The sequence below is a fragment of the Solanum lycopersicum genome, chromosome 9 (genome assembly GCF_036512215.1).
Source record: "Solanum lycopersicum chromosome 9, SLM_r2.1".
Classification (NCBI taxonomy): Eukaryota; Viridiplantae; Streptophyta; class Magnoliopsida; order Solanales; family Solanaceae; genus Solanum; species Solanum lycopersicum.
This window is the reverse complement of record NC_090808.1, coordinates 43,847,433-43,866,776: the sequence shown is the minus strand read 5'-3', so window position 1 is coordinate 43,866,776 and position 19,344 is coordinate 43,847,433. Positions and strand designations below refer to the sequence as shown.

At 36.6% G+C, this 19,344-nt stretch overlaps 1 long non-coding RNA gene across 1 annotated transcript in view; it reads left to right on the top strand.

The window, feature by feature from the left end:
- LOC112942146 (uncharacterized) overlaps nt 1-17,727 on the top strand; it is a 34,196-nt gene extending 16,469 nt beyond the window's left edge. Inside the window, exons 2-3 of the long non-coding RNA XR_003248146.2 lie at nt 9,301-9,367; nt 17,487-17,727. This is a non-coding gene — a long non-coding RNA (uncharacterized lncRNA). The remainder of the gene's footprint in view (nt 1-9,300; nt 9,368-17,486) is intronic.
- Nucleotides 17,728-19,344: the final 1,617 nt, after the last annotated feature.

Genomic DNA, 19,344 nt, shown 5'->3' with positions numbered 1-19,344 from the left:
CTTGTCCCTCAAAGCGAAGGTAGACACCAAGGCAATTGGCATTCTGAATGTTACCGCACTTTCCTCAAGTCGAACGCCTATCGATCCTGGACCGAGGAAGGGATTTTTTCCAATATGTCGCTCCTCCATCAAGGAGTGAGAGAACAAATTCTGTACTATTATGTCACCTTTTTTCTTTAGAGGCATTCTCTCTCTTATTGCAACCTTTCTGGGCATTTCGCTATTAGAGTAATGTCGATTCGAATAACTGGTAAGTGTCTCATGCTGATCCTTTAAGTGATTATGGGGTTGATCCTTATTTTGAGATTGTTTGGTTTTCGTTCAAAGAGAAAATACCGGTTTATTAATCTATTTATTTTTATTCTTCTTTTATTTAGTATCTCTTTATTTAAATTTTTTCTTTGGAACTACGTGCTATACCATTTAGGGATTTTGTGTTCTAAATTTCTCTCTAGGATTTTGGTTTTTAGTGTCGGGGGATCACTACCTCTTCCGAGCAAGCAAGTGGGGCTGAGATTGAAGAGGATCACTTTGGGATTGATGTCCTCTTGGAATCATGGTAAAAATCTACGGAAACGGGCACGTGAGTGGATCAGCCTGAACCAAAAACAGGACATGTGCTGTCTGCTATTAAAGTATCTCCCCGGGGGAACAAAGTTGGTACATCGAATCATCCCCCACGAGTGGTCCCCTATCTGTATCAACTGGATGAAGTGATTGGGGGATTTCGTTCATTCTTTTTAGCAAAGTCTCCTAGAAAAATTCTCCTATACTCACCATATAGGGATCATGTACCTGTCTGAAATAGAGGCAAAAGACCTATTCGAGGTCAAGGTCGAGATTCTAACGATCATGGTGGTCCTAGATCCAACGGGTATAGCCTAGGACGGGGAGCTAGGGACCTCGAGAATTTGTGTACCGCCACGGGAGAGCATTCCTTGGATAAACTCCATACCCTTCTTTCGGATCTTGAATCAAGGGGATTCAATTCCGAGTCCCTATATCAATTAAAAGGAAATGTACCCCTGCGAAGGGGTTGGGACGAACACTCTACCACATAGTGGAGTAGAAAGCTAGGACTACTAAAATGGAGATCGTGTACAATAAAAATCCTAGATTTGATGTCGATTCATTCACACTTCCATTCCATCTAGAGGAAGTCTAACTGCTTGCTTGCTAGGAGCTTTATGAGCGGTAACGTCCACGTACGACTCCGTGAGAAAGGCAGTGGATAGAAATGGACTTGTTGTACCTCACTCTCGTCTTCAATGGGGTCTACTCTTTCTTTTTTGAGAGAGTATGCCAATATGATCTTAAAGAGGTATGGAGCTTTGCATCTGACATTTTTTGGTCTTCTCTCTTCTGGAGCCTACCCCCGACCTTTTTGTGCAATAAACCCCTTTGGCCGAAGACTAGTTATAGGCGGTCCTGCAGATCTTTCGGAAAAGGGTAGCCTTGTGTGTAAGCATAGCAAAGAACCGCGGCGAACGCTCAGACAACCTATATATGATTACGGCGGGATCTTAAGTAGTGGTGACCATTTCACTCTTTCACAGACTGATACATGTACCGAATGCTCATACGGGAAAGTTGACTTCTTGGTTTGGAACCTGAGGGGTTGCTTTGAGAAATTCTTTCTTTCTCGTCCACTCAGGGGGGTGCGAACACACCTACACGGATTACATGTGAAAGTTACAACAATGGCGGGGAAGTTAACAGTACCCGACAACATTCAAGGATGGATGTAGACGTATCAGGCAAAGATAATCATTCCGGTCCTAGTAGAACTGGTGACCATTCTCAGGAACGAAAAAGACTACGCTAAGGGAATCCCTATGAGTCACTTAAAAGACGGCAGGAGTGCCCTTTTTCTATCAATAGAGGGAGCAAAAAACAGGCTTTGCTCCCCTTTACAATATGAAGAATGAAATAAGGGTCAATGTTTAGACTACTCACAGTAGTTCTACCTATAGAAAGGATCATGAAATAGGTGATCAGAATGATACTCGAATCCATTTGCGACCTCGAGTTTCCAGACACATCACACTTCCACCTGGGTCGAGGCTTCCACTCAGTCCTAAGACAGATTAAAGAAGAGTGGGGAACCTCTTGTAGGTTTTTGGAATTCGACATCAGGAAGTGTTTTCAGACCATCGACCGACATCGACTCATCCCAATCTTCAAAGAAGAGATCGACGATCCCAAGTTGTTTTACCCCATTAATAAAGTCTTTTCTGCCGGATAACTCTTAGGAGGTGAGAAGGTCCCTTACATCGTCCCACATAGTGTATTACTATCGGCCCTACCAGGCAGCATCTACCTACACAAGCTCAATGAGGAGATAGGGAGGATTCGATAGAAGTACGAAATTCCGATTGTTCAGAGAATAAGATAGGTTCTATTAAGAAAAGGTCGTATTGATGACCAAGAATAGTCTTCAGAAGAAGCAAGCTTCAACTCTCCCCATGACAACAAAGTCATCATTGTGGGAGGTTAAAGAGCATCCAACGCAAAGAGGCCTTTCATTCCCTTGTTTCGTCGTGCCCCCCCCCACTAGCACCCCCCGGCTTAGGGGGACCACAAAACGCCTTTCATTTCCACCCTTTGTTGGCCCTTAACGCCTTCCTTAACAAGCCCTAGCCTCTTTTGCGCCGCCTTCTTCATAGAAGCCGCCGAGTTTACCTAGAAGTCCGAATTTTATGGTACAGAACATTGTAATAATAATTGGGCCATGAGAGACTCTTTTAAGTATTGCAAAAGGAAGTGACGCTAATAGAGCTGTGCGGGGAGCCGATACTAGTTATTAGGTCAGAGAGAGGTGTGTCCCATAAGCGCGATATGCCGACAACCTACTACTAAGAATCCTGGGTTGCGTCGATCTTCTCATAGAAATACAAAAACATATCGCCCACTTCCTACAATCTGGCTTGAACCTTTGGGTAGACTTTGCAGGATCAACAACCATAGCTGCATGGATTGCGGTAGAATTCCTCGGTACGGTCATTCGGGAAGTCCCTCTAATGAAGACTCCTATACAATTCTTGCGAGAGATGGAGAAGCGTCTACGGGCAAAGCACCGTATCCATATAAGAGCTTATCACCTACGCTCTGCCATCATTTCTAAGATTACGAACCTAGGTAACAGTATTCTGATCAAAGAGATGACAAAGGGGATGAGCGGAAGAGGGAGTCTACTGGACGCTGTTCAACTAGCGGAGACTCTTGGAACAACTGGAGTAAGAAGTCCCCAAGTAAGAGTCTTATGGGGGGCCGTCAAGCACATACGGAAAGGACCAAGGGAGATTTTGTTGTTGCATAGCTCAGGTCAGAGCAAGGTGCCATCGGACGTTGAATAGGTAGTATCACAATTGAGACTCATGCCATGACATTGTCATTATATATTCTCGCGGGGCAGAAAGCGGTGGGGGAAGGAGGGGGACACTGGGTTAGATCTATCAGCAGCAAATTCCCAATACAAATAGAGGCACCTATCAAAAAGATACTTCGAAGGCTTTGGGATCGAGGTCTCATTAATCGAAGAAGACCCTGGCTAATCCATGTGGCATGCTTGACAAACGTCAGTGATGGAGACATCGTAAATTTGTTCGAAGGCATCGCGATAAGTCCTTTGTCCTACTTCAAGTGCTACGACAATGTTTACCATGTCCCAACGATTGTCCACCACCAGATCCGCTGGTCTGCAATATTAATCCCGGCCTACAAGCACAAATCCTCGGCGCGGAATATAATCCTAATGTACTCCAAAGACTCAAATATAGTAAATCAAGAAGGTGGTAAGACCCTTGCAGAGTTCCCTAACAACATAGATCTTGGGAAGCTTGAATCCGGTCAAGATCAGAACAACAATGAGCACTCAACTACTAGTAAAAGAGGAGAAAGTGGACTTTGAGATAAGAAAGAAAAAAAGGTTCTTCTTGCCGCTTTATAAGTAAGTAAGATTATTTTATATCTCCTTAATAAAGGTGAAAGATGACTCCTAAAAGGAAGCTTTCTCTTATATACGATACATACCACAAAATTGCATTTGCCTTCCTGCTTAAGGCACTAGTTTGGATGGAAACCATGATAAGGCAGGTGGCCTAGCAAACATGACTATCTGTCAACAATAGCTGCATTCCGTTGCAGGCTACCATAGAGGCATATAATTTTCCAGGTGTTAAGGAAGATATTGAATCAAAAGCGGACATGCTTGCTCACTGGCTAGATCGGGCTGTGTGTACCTTTTCTTACTCTTCTGCATGTATGGAAGCTTGAAATAAGGAATTTTCTAATCTATGATCCCGTAAGAAAGATAGAATTATTTTCGATTCCACACATTAGAACTGAAAAGGGCTATTCATAAATAGTCTTTCTTGCTTCTTACCTCTTATCTTATTATAGAAGATAATCGAAGAGAGAAAATCCTATCAATTTCTTTTGAATAAGGCTACGCTTCTTCAAGCCTTTGAAACCTATGAAAATACAATCTTTTTTTTCAGGCGGGTTTGAAACCTTCAATGTAATTACCAATATTTCTCTTATTTTTCTACCAAGTGTCGGTTTGGGCTAGTAGGTCTTATTGAAGAAGAAAAAAAGGCTTTGATAGCATTCTCTAAGACCAATGGTAAGTTCTAAGGTCCTAATGTTAATATTCTTGTGTTTGAACCAATATTGTTAATAAAACAAGTATAGACACCCTATTTTCATATATGAAAGAGTTTGACATTGATTGTTAAAGTTCTAAATACTTTCGTATGTTTCAATGTCTTATGAAATGATAATATAATAAGGGCTTAGATAAAACCTCTTTAAGGTTGAGTATGTCGTTTTATGACTAGGGGTGATCTTAGGTCGTGACAAGCTTGGTGTTAGAGCCTATGGTTATTGAATGATAATTAGGATTGGTATCTCATAAACCATGTCTATTAGTGTCTTGTTCATAGGTGTGAAGCGATCCACACTTATGAATGAGAGGCTATACGATGCTTGGGAACATTCACTTCTTTTGATATTCTTATAGTTGTGCCTTAGAGTCTTGCATCTATTTATACATGCCTTTTAATATTTTTCTCGTGGATATAAGATATGACTAATAGGAGGGCAGCCATAAGAAGGATTGTAGAGGAGGTTGCGAATGTGAGAGTTCCTCCCCAAGGTACTCAAGCTCCTTCTAATGAGCAAGTTCCTGTAGGTGGTCAAGATTCATTCAATCCTCCAATCTTGACGGATGGAGAGACAAGGCAAGCTTCCCAAACTTGACCAAAATAATGGCTACTCATTCTCAAGTCGTAACTATACAAAATCAAGTTATGATGGCCCAATCTAATCGGGAAATTGGGACTCATCTGAATAAAAATTCTAGTACCATGGCTTCGCATTTGAGGTACTTCACTAGAATGAATCCACCAATGTTCTATGGGTCCAAGGTAAACGAGGAGCGTCAATACATTCTTGATAAGGTATATACCATCTTGTTTATTATAGGGGTAACTTCGAATGAGAAGGTCGAGCAATCCACATATCAACTCAAGGATGTGGCTCAAATATGGTAAAACTCAATGGAAGGAAAATAGGGCTTTTAAGAGAGGGTCCCATAAGTTGGGAAATTTTAGGAAGGCTTTTTTTGATAAAATTTTCCCAAGGAAGTAAAGAGAGGAAAAAGTTGAAGAATTTATCAACTTTCGTATAGAAGGGATGAGAGTCCAAGAATACTCTTTGAAGTTCATTAAGTTGTGTTAGTATGCTTTGTCTTTGGTGTCTAATAATATAGATAAAATGAGTCATTTTGTGATGGGTGTGTCCAATGATCTTGTGGAAGAGGGTCGTGAGGAAATGCTTCATGATAATATAGGCATTTATCTTTGATGCTCACCAAGTTTAAGAAACTAGGTATAGGAAGAGAAATAAGGATGTTAAGAGGGCAAGACACTATGACAGAGGTGCTTCCAACGGTAAGCTAGAGATCCAAGATAAGGTAAGATTTGAGAAGAGGTTTTCTAACCAAGTTCCTTCCAATGTTGCAAGGACCAACAAAGATAGAGTACTCAAACCCAATGACACGGGAGGAAAAAGTCGTGGTTCTGAAGCTGATAAATCAAATTGTGCCTAATGTGGCAAGAGGCATGTGACCAAGTTCATAGTTGGAAAGGATATTTGATTTGGTTGTCAAATGAGCGGCCACATGGTTAAAGATTGTCCCATAACAAAGATTTAACAGAGAAAAATTAATCAAGTACAAGAAAGTGATCCTAACTCTGATGTTATTAAGAAGAACCTCTTCTATGCTCTCCAATCCCAAGGTGATCAAGAGATCTCTCCCAATTTTATTACCTTTATGTTGCAAGTAGTTTCAATTAATGTTTATGCATCGTTAAATCTTTATGCCACCTTTTATTTTGTAACTCCTTTAGTGGCTATGGAATTTAATATACTCCACGATGTCTTCTAAGAAACCTTTTCAGTTTCTATACAGTGGGTGAATCCATTGTTTCTAATAGAGTGTATACGAGTTGTCCCATGTCATTGTCCAGTAGAGTCACATAGTTTGATTTGATAGAATTTGATATGTTGGACTTTGATGTTATATTAGGGATGTATCGATTAAATACTTGTTTTACTTCTATTGATTGTAGAACAAGGGTAGTCATGTTTCAATTTCCTAACGAACCAATCTTAGAGTAGAAGGGGTGAAGTTCAATCCCAAGAGTTCAAATTATTTTGTGTATAGAAACTTGCAATATGATTTCTAAGGGATGTATTTATCATATTGTGAGGTTCAAGGATCTTGGGTCCGAGTCTCCTTCTTTTAAGTCGGTCCCCCTAGTGAAAGATTTTCTGAAAGTCTTCTCCAATGACTTGCTTGAAATTCCTCGTGAATAGGAAATAGATTCCGGAATAGATTTATTGCCGGATACTCAAACCATATCGATTACTCTTAACTCTAAGGATCAGGACGAGTTGGAAGAATTGAAAGATAAACTCAATTATTTTCTATACAAGGGTTATATTTGACCAAACATATCTCAATGGGATGCCCCGTTATTAGTTGTGGAAAAGAAATATAGTTTATTATGATGTGTATTGACTCTCTCCAATTGAACAAGGTCATTGTAAATTATAAGTATCCTCTCCGTAGAATTAATGATTTGTTTGGCCAACTCCAAGGGGCGAGTTACTTTTCGAAGATTGATTTAAGGTTGGGTTATGACCAACATAGAGTGAGAGGAGTTAACATTCATAAAAAAAGCTTTACGAACAAGATACGGTAACACTGAATTTATAGTCATGTCTTTTGGTCTAACTAATACCACGACACCTTTATAGACCTTATGAATCGGCTGTTCAGGAACTATTCTTGAATCTTTTGGGATTGTCGTTATCGATGATAATTTGGTATACTCCAAGAGTACGGAAGATCATATGAGTCATTTGAGGATAGTGTTGCAACTCCTCAAGGATGACAAACTTTTTGCTAAGTTTAGCAACTGTAAGGTTTGGCTAAGATTCGTTGCTTTTCTTGGTCATATTGTTTCAACTATATGGGTATAAAGGTCTATCCAATGAAAACGGAGGCATTTAAGAATTGGCCTAGACCCCTAAGTGCCGTGGATTTTAAAATATTTTGGGTGTATCCCGTTATTATAGGAGATTTGTTGAGGGTTTCTCCTAATTTCTCCATTCGGGGAAGAATTATCCCAAAGGGCGGCGGGGGAGGTAATATTTTAACACCTCAGAAACAAAACATAGAAAATACAATAGGAAAACCAACTGAACTAGTGATCCATGTAAGGGATCACAGAGGGTGATAGGGTTCACGATCCTTTGCCTATTTGTGGACTTAGCCCTTTCCCAGCAGAGGTGGACCACGATACCCTTAACAGGCCATGGACAACCTTATGGACCGTACTCTCACTCGAGGTCACAAGGAAGAGACCATTTTGACCAAACTTCATACCATGGGACCCGTCACAGTCCATGTTCACCATTGGGTAGCCCATGGAAACCCTGCCAAAAACAACCTTGGAAATTGTGTAAGTATCAACCCATGACCAGACCCATGGACCGTAGGTCAAGCCACGGGTTTTGGCCCTGATCCATAGATTGAGACCCTAGAAATAAATTCTATTGATACAAGATGATGATTTACACGATGGACCAGTATTCAGTCGATTGGTAGCTTCTGCAGACTTTTAAGTCAAGGTTCGTTTAGTATTTTACTTATGCGTTGTACCCCTAAACTGTCTTTTAAATCCTAAACTACTTGGATTAATTTTATCAGTTTTAGCCTAGTAAACAAATAAGATCCTAACCTAATCCATCATTCAAAGAAATCAAGGGACACATAGAGCAAATTAGAGGAAAAAGTCAAGCAGTCGGAGGTCAAGAATGCAAAAAGTTGTCATCGATTTCTACCCAAAAATTGTATGATTTCTTCTTGGAATATGTCACTTGTATGTGGATTTTCATTACTAAGTTTGTTTTACCCATTAGGTTCCTATTATTGATTCAGATTTTTCATTCTTTATAACATGTTAGACCTAGGTTTTCTAGAATTTCTGAATTGATATTGTGATTCACTTGTTAGACTAATCCAAATAAAATTATCATTTTTTCATGAGATTGTTGCTTATTTATCACATAAACTCAGAACCCTAGTTATGTTATTCTCTAAGTTAATTAATTACATTATCAAGGACAAATAAATTTATATACGTGCCTGAGAATTTGAAATACATTAATGTTCCATTTTCACTAAGCATTCAAGTATTTTAACCTATCATTTATTTTAGAAATTTAATAATAATATTTATTACATACATAATAACTAGGTAGTAGTCTTAATATCGAGTTGGAATTGTCCAAGTCACCGTTATAGCCCTAGGACCGAGTTCCCCCATATATTTATAAGTCCCCTATGTAAGCCTCAATTTTGTGAATATGCTAGTCATGCCTCTACACCTTTGTTGTGTTATATTGGGTCTTTTAAATGGGGAGTATACATTGGAATCCACATTAAGCTCATGTGGTTTTTATGTTGGTTATTACTAGCTCCCACAATGAGATTCTAGTGTAATGTCCATGTTATCAATTACAGTTCTATATTCAGTTTCGGCATGATATAAACTTGGCCATTACATTCAGTTGTTCATATTCAGTATTTCATATATTGTATCATGATCATCTTATGTCACTTCTAAGTTATATTTTTTGTTCAGTTATGTAGATTGTGTAGCTTTATTGTATCTTGGATTCTCCCTAACTAATTATGCATAATTTGCGATACATCTTTTCATGATGTAGGCTTAGGTCCATAACATCAACATCACGCATAGATAGGCTCCCAATATTTATTTCAGCAGCATCAGTGGTGAGTTATCATTCTTCGAGGATGATTCACATGATTATATTTTATACATTTAGTATTTAATTTCAATTTTTGCTCGATCTAGTTCGGGTATGTTCCAACATTTCTAGTCGGCGAGAGGGTTTATTTCATACACACCTAGTTTCAGTTTTCACTTTGGAGTTCTATATTTTAATTGTTATTAAACTCACATATTATTTATTTATATAATTTTGGGTATTCCCCAAAATTTCATTGGATGATACATTTCTAGCTTCCGCACAATGTGACTATTATGTTGAAAATCATTGAGTAATCTTTTGATATGCCAGTAGGGTTAACTTGGGTTCACTCGTGATCCTAGGTCCTGTGCCTGTATCCCTTGGGTAGCCTCAACGACAGGCAAACATTGTTTTAAAGCACTAGGTTTATTAGACCTATAATGGCTTAAAAGTCGCATTAAGTAGAGTCCTTCTCATGGGTGTGAAGTGATGTACATGTGAAGAGAGGGAGGCCACGAAGTGTTTTAGGAAAATTTGCTTTCTTTATATTCTTATCATGTGTATGGTATGATCTCTTTCTAATCCATCATTGTGAACTTTCTAAACATGCCTCCTCATAGAGATTACGGGAGGAATGTGAATGCACACAACATTAACACAAATCATCCAGTCTTACGGATGTTGAGTTTCAAAAAATCATTCAGCCTTTGGCTTAGAGTGTGACTAACAATAACAACCAACATATTCTTGTAACTGCAAATTTAGTGTTAGATAAGTGGAATCGAGGGTTCGTAATTTTGTAGGGATTTATCCTTCTTTTTTTTAGGGTCACAGATTGGGGAGGATCCCCAAAACTTCATAGATGAGGTCAAGAAGATTTAGACTGATTCAAGAGATTAGAAATGATAAGGTGGAGTTTTTTACCAGCTTAAGGATATAGATTACATTGAGTTTACTCAATGGAAAGAAAATAGGGGTACAAATGTAGCTCCTATACTTGTGATTGCTTAATTAAGACATTTTCTAAACAATTTCTTCCTAGTTGAGTTGAGGGAGGCAACAACTTAGGAGTTCACGAATTCGATGCAAGACAGCATGTCGGTTCAAGAGTAAGCAATCAAGTTCATCTGATTCTCAATCCATACTCTTCACATTTTTGCATATTCCTGGGTTTAAATGTACAAGTTTCTATATGGGGTATCCTATTTAGTGAAAAACATAGTGTACGAATGCTATGTTGCTGGAAAATGTGAACATCTCTAGGCTAATGAGTTCCGCAGGTTAATAGGGATAAGCTTAGGGAACAAGCTATGGTTAAAAAGGTCTAGGACATGAAGCTATGAGTATTTTCAACAGAAGTCTTCAACCCCTGCACCTTAATTATCTAGTATTCTATCATCCACGTTTTGACATGATAAAAAAGATATGTCATCAAGCTTCAAGTCTTATGAGAGTATTTCAGTCAACAGAACCTAATGAACATGTCATAAGTGCGGTAAGAACTATCATGGCGAGTGTCTTTCAGGAAAAAAAAGGATGTTTTGGGTGTAGTTAGACATGGTCAAAGGGTGTTTGACTTTCTTTCTTCTAAATAGGGTCAATGAAGCAATAATGGTAGGTCTCATACTAAAACTTTAGCACCACCATCACATCGATCGGTTTAGTAGGAAACTCATCTCGTACAGGTGACGTTCACCACAAAAATAGGTTGTATTCTCTCCAAGCATGCTAGGATAAGGAAGATTCTTCTGATTTGATCACTAGTACGTTATGAGCATTTAACTTTGCTGTTAATGCTTTGTTAGATCCAGGAAATACTCTTTCTGTTGTAACTTCTTATATTGAAGTCATCTTCAATGTTAGTCAAGAAAATCTCTAGTATTCCTTATCAATCTCCACCCCATCAGGTGTCCCTATTACAGCTAGAGGGCATAGAGAAATTGCCATGTCACAATCTGTTAAAAAGTCAACAAAGCAGATCTTGTGGATTTGGAAATGGTCGATATCATTCTAGGGATTGATTTATTATATTCCTACTATGCCTCAGTCGATTGCAGTACTAGGATTCTTTTCTTTTTTCAGTTTTGAGACGATCCAATCTTAAATTAGAAGGGTAGTAGATTAATGTCCACGGGTCAATTCATTTTGTACCTTAAAGCAGGAAATATGATTTCTAAGGGTGTCTCTGTAATCTTGTTTGGGTTAAGGATTCATGTTCTAAAACCCTAACTCTTGAGTCAGTACCAATAGTTAATAAATTTTTACAAGTGTTTCCAGAAGATGTTGTTGGAGTTCCTCTCCCAAGAAAAATCGACTTAAGAATTGATCTACTTCAAAATAACCAACTTGTTTACATTCCTCCTTATAGAATATCTCCAACTGAGCATAACGAATTGAAAGAGTTGTGTAAAAACCTTCTAGTTAGGGATTTATTAGACCGATACTGTTATTCATGAAAGTATGGAAGATGGTTCTCTCAGTATGTTCATTGAATATGGACACTTGAACAAAGTCACAATCAAGAAAACATATCCTATTCCCAAGATTGATTACTTGTTTGACCAACTTTACAGTGTTAGTAATTAATCAAAGAGAGACCACATATTTAGATATCATAAGCTCAGAGTCAGAAATAGTGACATTCCGAAAATAACCTATAAATCTAGGTATGGTCATTATGAATTTGTATTTATGTCATTTGGACTAACCAATTCACCTGCACCTTTTATGAATTCGATGAACAAGGTGTTCAACTAGTATTTGGACTTGTTTTTTGTCATCTTTATTAATGATATCCTCATTACTCTATGAATGAGGAAGAACATGCGACTTATTTGAGAGTTGTCCTGAAAACTCTCAAAGATTGCTAGTTATATGCTAAGTTTAACAAATGTGAGGTTTGGTTTAAGTTTTTTATTTTTCTTTGGCGTATAGTATTTAAAGAAGGGGTTATAGTCGATTATGAGAAAATAGAACTATTGAAACAATGGCACAGACCTAATATTTCCTATAGATATTCTATGTTTCTTGGGTCTAGCAGGTATTACTGGAGGTTCGTGGAAAGATATTCGTCCATAGCTTCTCCATTGACTAAGTTAACTCCGAATATAGTTGTGTTTTAGTGATCATATTATTACAAGAAAAGATTCATAGTATTATGCACTAGATCGACTACAACTCCTGTTTTTACATTACCGGAGGATTCAAACGACTATGTGATCTATTGTTATGCATCCAAAATCGTCTTAGGTTTTGTATTGATGCACCAAGATAAAGCTGTAACTTATGCTTCTATTAAACTTAAGGTGCATGAGAAAAATTATTCAACTCATGTCCTCGAGCTTGAAACAGTGGTATTTGCCCTAATATTTGGAGACATTACTTGTATGGTGTACACATAGATATGTTCAGAAACCATAAGAGCCTTCTGTATGCGTTCACACAGAAATAATTTAATCTTCGCCATATGCGATGATTTGAGTTCCTCAAGGATTATGATATGAGTGTGCATTACGATCCTGGTAAGGGTATGTTTGCGTAATCAATGACACAATTTCCAGTACAAATTTCAACAATCGTGCAATATTATAGTAACTCAAAAGTGTCAAATATCATAGGGGGGATTTATTTACAAGTAGTAAAAATATTACGAAACGAACAAGGAAATTTAAGCAATGAGAATGTATATTCTTCAGATTTCACCGAAATATGGATTAATTTAAATGATTGGGTACATGCTCTCAACAGAAGATTTATAGAGTAATAGTGACTAGCCTATGTTTTACGTGGAAATAAGTTCTCAGTCGAGCAACTTATCCTGTTTCAAATGGGTTCTTCTCAGACACCCACTTCTTGCATGAAGACCAACCTACAACTTACCCCACTCACTCTCTCAAGTTGAGTGTAAGTATATGGTACTAGGGCTTACTTTGTCGAGCTTAACCTCATGTCGACCCACTCCTTACGCCATTTATCTAGTAGTCTTGGTTTAACGACTTTTCTCTTTCTCTCATGCCAAAACTACAAAAATAAACTTTTATTCACAACAACAATTTTGTTAAATTAATCCAGAACAGCTAAATAAAAAAACCATTAAATTATAATTAATCTATCAGCAAGGAACATCGTACAACAATCTTAACCCGTATTGACTAAGTCACACCCCAAGAATGGGTTTTTAGCAAAACATAATGAAATACAAATTATAACTTCAATCTTGTTTAAATGAAATGGGTATGAGAAAATAAGTCTTCATTTAGCAAAGAAACAACAATGAAAGAGATCCCCTACCAAATGAAAAAGATAAAATTCTATTCTCCTTCAAGTTTTTAAAACCCTAACAATCTTAGAGTAAAAATGTGAAAAACTAATATTCTAGTAACAAAATAATAATAATGTTAGACTCTTAAAATTACAACTTTAACTAGTATTTATAGTGTTTCAATTATCTGTTGCGGTGGATCATTTGACCTCGCTAGTAAAAATCCTTGATTGACTCGGCAAATCACCCATTGGTGTACTTCACCTCCTTCCGGTACAACCTTCAACATCGTCATGCTTGGTTTATTGGGCGATATGGTACTACTTCACGGAGCTACTCTGCGATGAGTCAAATTCTCTTTTCTTCAATCGATTTGACCATTTCCTTAAGGGATCCTCACATTGGAACAAAAGGAGAAGTAGTCCTCTTTGGCGATCCAGCAAGTGGACTAAGTGATCCCCAAGCTTCCATTCCTTCGTTCTTTTCAGCCTTGTTGTCCCTTTTTGCGGCAGAGTGTCCGTGCTTTCCTTAAAACATTTAAATACCTAAAACTTTAGTGTTTCAATCAGCTATTAAGGTAAAATAAGCATTTGATAATGTTTTTTCCATTTAAATATAGACCTAATGAGTCTAACTTGCCTTGTCATTAGGAAAATATAACAAATGACCCTTGTAGACTATCTATGGGTAGTGTAGCTCACTTTCATGAATAGAGTAAATATGTTCACAAGCTTGCTCGTTTGGGACTTATCGATATGAGCATATCATATGGTGGTGTAACAATTAAGAAAGGGTCTGAATCATTATTGGTAGTAGAGGTTAAGGAAAAACAACACCATGATCCTATACTAGTTCAACTGAAGGGTGCAACTCATAGTAGAGATTTGAGGTTTTCTCCCAAGGGTAGATGGTGTGGTTCGCTATCAGGGTCGATGATGTATTCCTATGGCGGTGAGTTGAGATAGAAGATTCTTGCAGAAGCCCATAACTCCAGGTATTTTATTCATTGAGGCAGCACTAAGATGTATGGTGATTAGCGACAAGTCTTTTGGTCGAATGTTAGAAAAAAGATATATCTGATTTTGAGGCTTAGTGCCGTAATTACCAACAAATGAAGGTAGAATAATAAAAACTAGTGCTTATGGACAAGGATATAAACATTCATACTTGGAAGTGGGAAGTGATCAAAATTGACTTCATTACAAATTTACCTCGTACTCATAGATAACATGACTAAATTTGAGTGTCAGTTAATAGAGTTACTCAATCTCTACGCTTTTTGGTTGTTAATACTACATATTCGGTGGAGGACTCACAACACTTTAAATTAATGAGATTGTTATATTTAACGGGTTCGTTTGTCCGTCATCTCAAATAGATTTCCATAGTTTACCTCTCATTTCTTGAAGTCATCTCAAAAAGGTCTTGGTACTAAGGTTAACTTAGCACAACATTTCATCCACAACAGGATGGTCAGGCAGAGCTTACCGTTCATACCTTAGAATACATGTTAAGATCTTGTGATATTGACTTCAAGTGTAAAATGAATGATCACCTTCTTCTAATAGAGTTCGCCACAATGATAATTACTATTCCAGCATTTAGATGGTCCCTTATAAGGCATTATATGGGTGTAGGTGCAAATATCATATTGATTTGTTTGACGAAGGTGAAGAAGTCTTGATAAGACTAGATTCAGTTCATGATGCTATGGAGAAATTTTAGCTCATCAAAGATAGACTTAAGATAGACAGAGTCTCTACCTATCCAATGCAGATGTAAGGAGAAGGGACCTAAATATCAAAGTTGATGATTGGGGTTTCCTTAAAGTGTCACCTATGAAGGAGTAGATGATATTTGGAAAGAAAGGGAAGCTAAGTCCTAAATATGTAGCCCCTTACAAGATCTTGAAAACATTATGCAAAGTGGCTTATGATTTACAATGTGGCTAATGAGTTAGGGTCGCCAGCAGATCAATGCATCCGATCTTTAACATTTCGTTGTTGAAGAAGTGTGTGGACGGTCTAGCATCCATAGTACCTTCAAGAAATGTTGTAGTGAAAGATAGTCTCACTTTATGAAGATTTTCTAGTTGAGATTCTAGATCTTCAGGTTTGATGGTTGAGAAACAAAGAAGTGGTATCAATTAAGGTCTTGTGGAAGAGTCAATCCGTAGAGTGAGATACTTGGAAAGCAGAAGCAGCCATGAAGGCCAAGTGTGGTAATTTCCTTTTTTAGAATCCGTTCCAGCTTAAGGTAAGAGTTCCTCTTATCCTTTCATTCATTTAGGTGTAACATCAGTCATAGAATAATGTTCCTTTAGTTTATACTTCCATTTGAGTGTATTTGCAAGTACTTGGAACTTAGTTAAGTCAGAAATCAGTATCTAGTAAAAAGTGATAGGGTTTGCCGCTCCCTCCCTCCCTATGTAGCTAGTTTAGACTTTATTTGAGGATTAATGTTTCAAAGGGGGAGACATTATAGCACCTAGGAAATCAGATTTTCAAAAAATAATAGGAAAACAACCTGAACAAGTAAACCAGGGCAGGGTTCGTTGAATGCGATAGGGTCTAGGGTCCGCTGACCTACCCATGCTTTTAGCCCCTTCCATAAAAGGTGGACCACAAGACCCTTCACAGGTCTTGGACCACCTCACAGACCGTACTAATACTTGTGGACTCCAGGAAGAGACCACCTGGACCTGACTTTCATACCACGGAACCCTTCACGAGCAAAAATCCTAACAACGAGCTGCAGTAGTGCCCGTGGAAGCCTCTCTAGAAACATCTTTGGAAACTGCCAAAGTTTCAATGTGGACCATACCTGTGGATCGGTGGTCCATCCATTGTCCATAGTCCTTTTACATGGATGGAGGCCCAAGAAATTAATTCTTTGAAGCCAATACTACAGTAGACATGATGGACCGTCGATCAGTCTTTTGGTGGCTTTGGTAAACTCTTTAAAAGAGGGGTCGTTTGTTGTTTTCCATATGTGTTGGACCCCTAAACTATTTCTTTTAAATCCTCAACTACGTGGTATTTGTAAGTTTTAGCCTATTAAATAAATTAGAACCTAAGCTAATCTATAATTCACAAAAATTAAGCAAACCATAGACTAAATTAGAGGGAAAAGTCAGATTTTTTGATTCTCTACAACATGTGAGACCTAAGGTTTCTAGAATTTCAGAATTTGTGTTGCCATTCAGTTTTTAGACTAATCAAATTAGATTATCATGGTTTCATAGAAATGTTTCTTAGTTCTTGCATAAATTGTTCTTTTGGTTCATGATTTACATTAGCTAAGACAGAGAAAGATTTATACATGCCTTAGTTTTTGAATTTTTCATTATCAGTATTTTAATTTTGCATTTTCAGTATGCAAGTCATAGTTTTGAGATATGGAGTATTTAGTGAATTTAGTCATAATATTGCGTATATACATAATCAATTGGGAGTACAATTAATACAGAGTTTGACTAGGGTCAATCACCCGTATAGTCCGAGCATTACGTGTCCCATAGGTTTATAAGTCCTCTATGTAGGCAACAATTTTGTGATCACGCCAGAGGGTATATTGGGTCCTTTCGATCGACTGTATACATCGAACTCCATATTTATCACTAATGGATTTTATGTCAATTATTACTAGATCCCATAGTTAGATTCTAGTGTATTTACTAGGTTATCAATTACAATTCAGTATTCAGTTTTAGCATGCTATCAAACATAGTCATTGCAATATGTTAGTTCATGTTCAATATTTAAAGTATAATATCATGCTTTGTTCACTTATTTACATCGTTCAACTCTATTCTATCATGTATGCTCATTACCTTTCAAGTATTGATGCACACTGTGCGCTACATCTTCTCATAATGTAGGTTTAGGTCCTCAACAACAAGATAAGGAAAATATCGGTTCGCGATCTCTATTTCAACAGCATTTGCGATAAGTTTGATATTTCAGTTATCAGTAAACTCACAGATTTTTAACTAAGACAATTTTGGGTAATCGTTTAGCTTTTGCACACTATGAATATTATGTTGGAAACGATTAAGTATGCTTATGATATGTTGGCAGCGTTTGCTTGGAGTCGTTCCTTGCCCGCATACTGGGGGTAGCCTCGGGGCATGCATATATATATATATATATATATATATATATATATATATATTCAAAAATTTACTATCACACCCCAACCCTATAGTCCGGGCATGACTCACATCCTAAACCATGATAAAAACTGAACAACTACACGAAAGCTTTAAAACATATGAATGTATAAATCATTTAGAGATAATTTATACAAAGGTGTGAAATAAAACTGTATAATAATGATAATTTTTAAACATTTATATATCAAAGGATCAATTTTCGCGTTAATTTGTCTATGAAATATCTATTGAAACTAGGATAGGTTTCGCGACAAAACCCACTGCTATCTTTTGGCCCTATATAAACTCCATAAATGTTTAAGTCAGAGCAAGTGACAAGTTTTTACTGAAAACTAGTCTTAATACATTTTTATCTTATCAACCTTTAGTTTATAAGATGAGAATTTGTATTGAAACTTAAGTTTTGATACACTTAGATCTAATCAAGGCTCAAATTTAGAACAATTTAATTGTAGGCTTTAAGAATCTGTTCCATGTTGATATCTTTTGAATGGGATCAACTCCCGGTGACTCAATTAAAAAATAGTTAAAAGAATTTTAAAATGGTTAAAGAGGTAAAAGGGAAAATGGAGTCGCCACCTTATTTTTAGGAAAACTAGAAAATCGATTATTTAATTAACTTAAAAGGAAGTTTATGAAACCAATTGATTCTAGGTAAGGGGTTCAAATTATTCAAAAGGGAATGAGTTCCACACCCTTCGGAATCCATAATTGTGGTTCTCGACTTGCTTAATTTTTTCAAATTGAGAGGAGACAAAATTAATATACAAGTATAATAAACATATAATATACATAGGAAATAAAATGATATAATATAATAAAGGGCCTAAAGTTTGTATAACGTAAACATATACAAAATAATGAATGAAGAATATAATTTGAACTTTTTTCGAAAAGCTTCAATAGGAAGGAATTCCGGATACCTGTAAAGACAATAAGTAAAAGTGTTAGTACTAAATGAATATGATTGTAATAAATTAATCAAATAATACCTTTTAAAATAAAAAATTCATATTTATTAACATGAAAGGCCTTGAAAATTGTTGGTAATTTCTTAATCGATTAATTTTAAAAAAAAATTGTAAACATAAATTAAATTTCAATCTTTTAAAATAGGGTCCATTTAACATGCAATCTAAAATTATAGAAAATCAAAATGCAATAATTTAAATAAAATGCAACAACCAAAATGATAACATACACAAAATGGTAGTAAAATTTTTAATTAAATAACAACAAAAAATTTCTGGACATTCTTAGAATAATAGGAATTGAAACAAACCAATAATAAACAATAATGAAGGAAAAAATGAATATTCATAGAAAAGAATAAAACAACCAACAATACAACAATACCAATAATATTAATTGATAACTATTAGCATGAGGAATCAACAAAAACATATAATAACTTAACAATAAGTTAAAATAATAATAAAAGAAATAGTAGCAACCAAAACATATTACTCATTAATGAAACGTTTTTAAATTGTACACCATACATTCAACAAAAATAGGATTAAATTCACCTAGCTAATTGTACAAAGCTAGAATTAAAAATAAA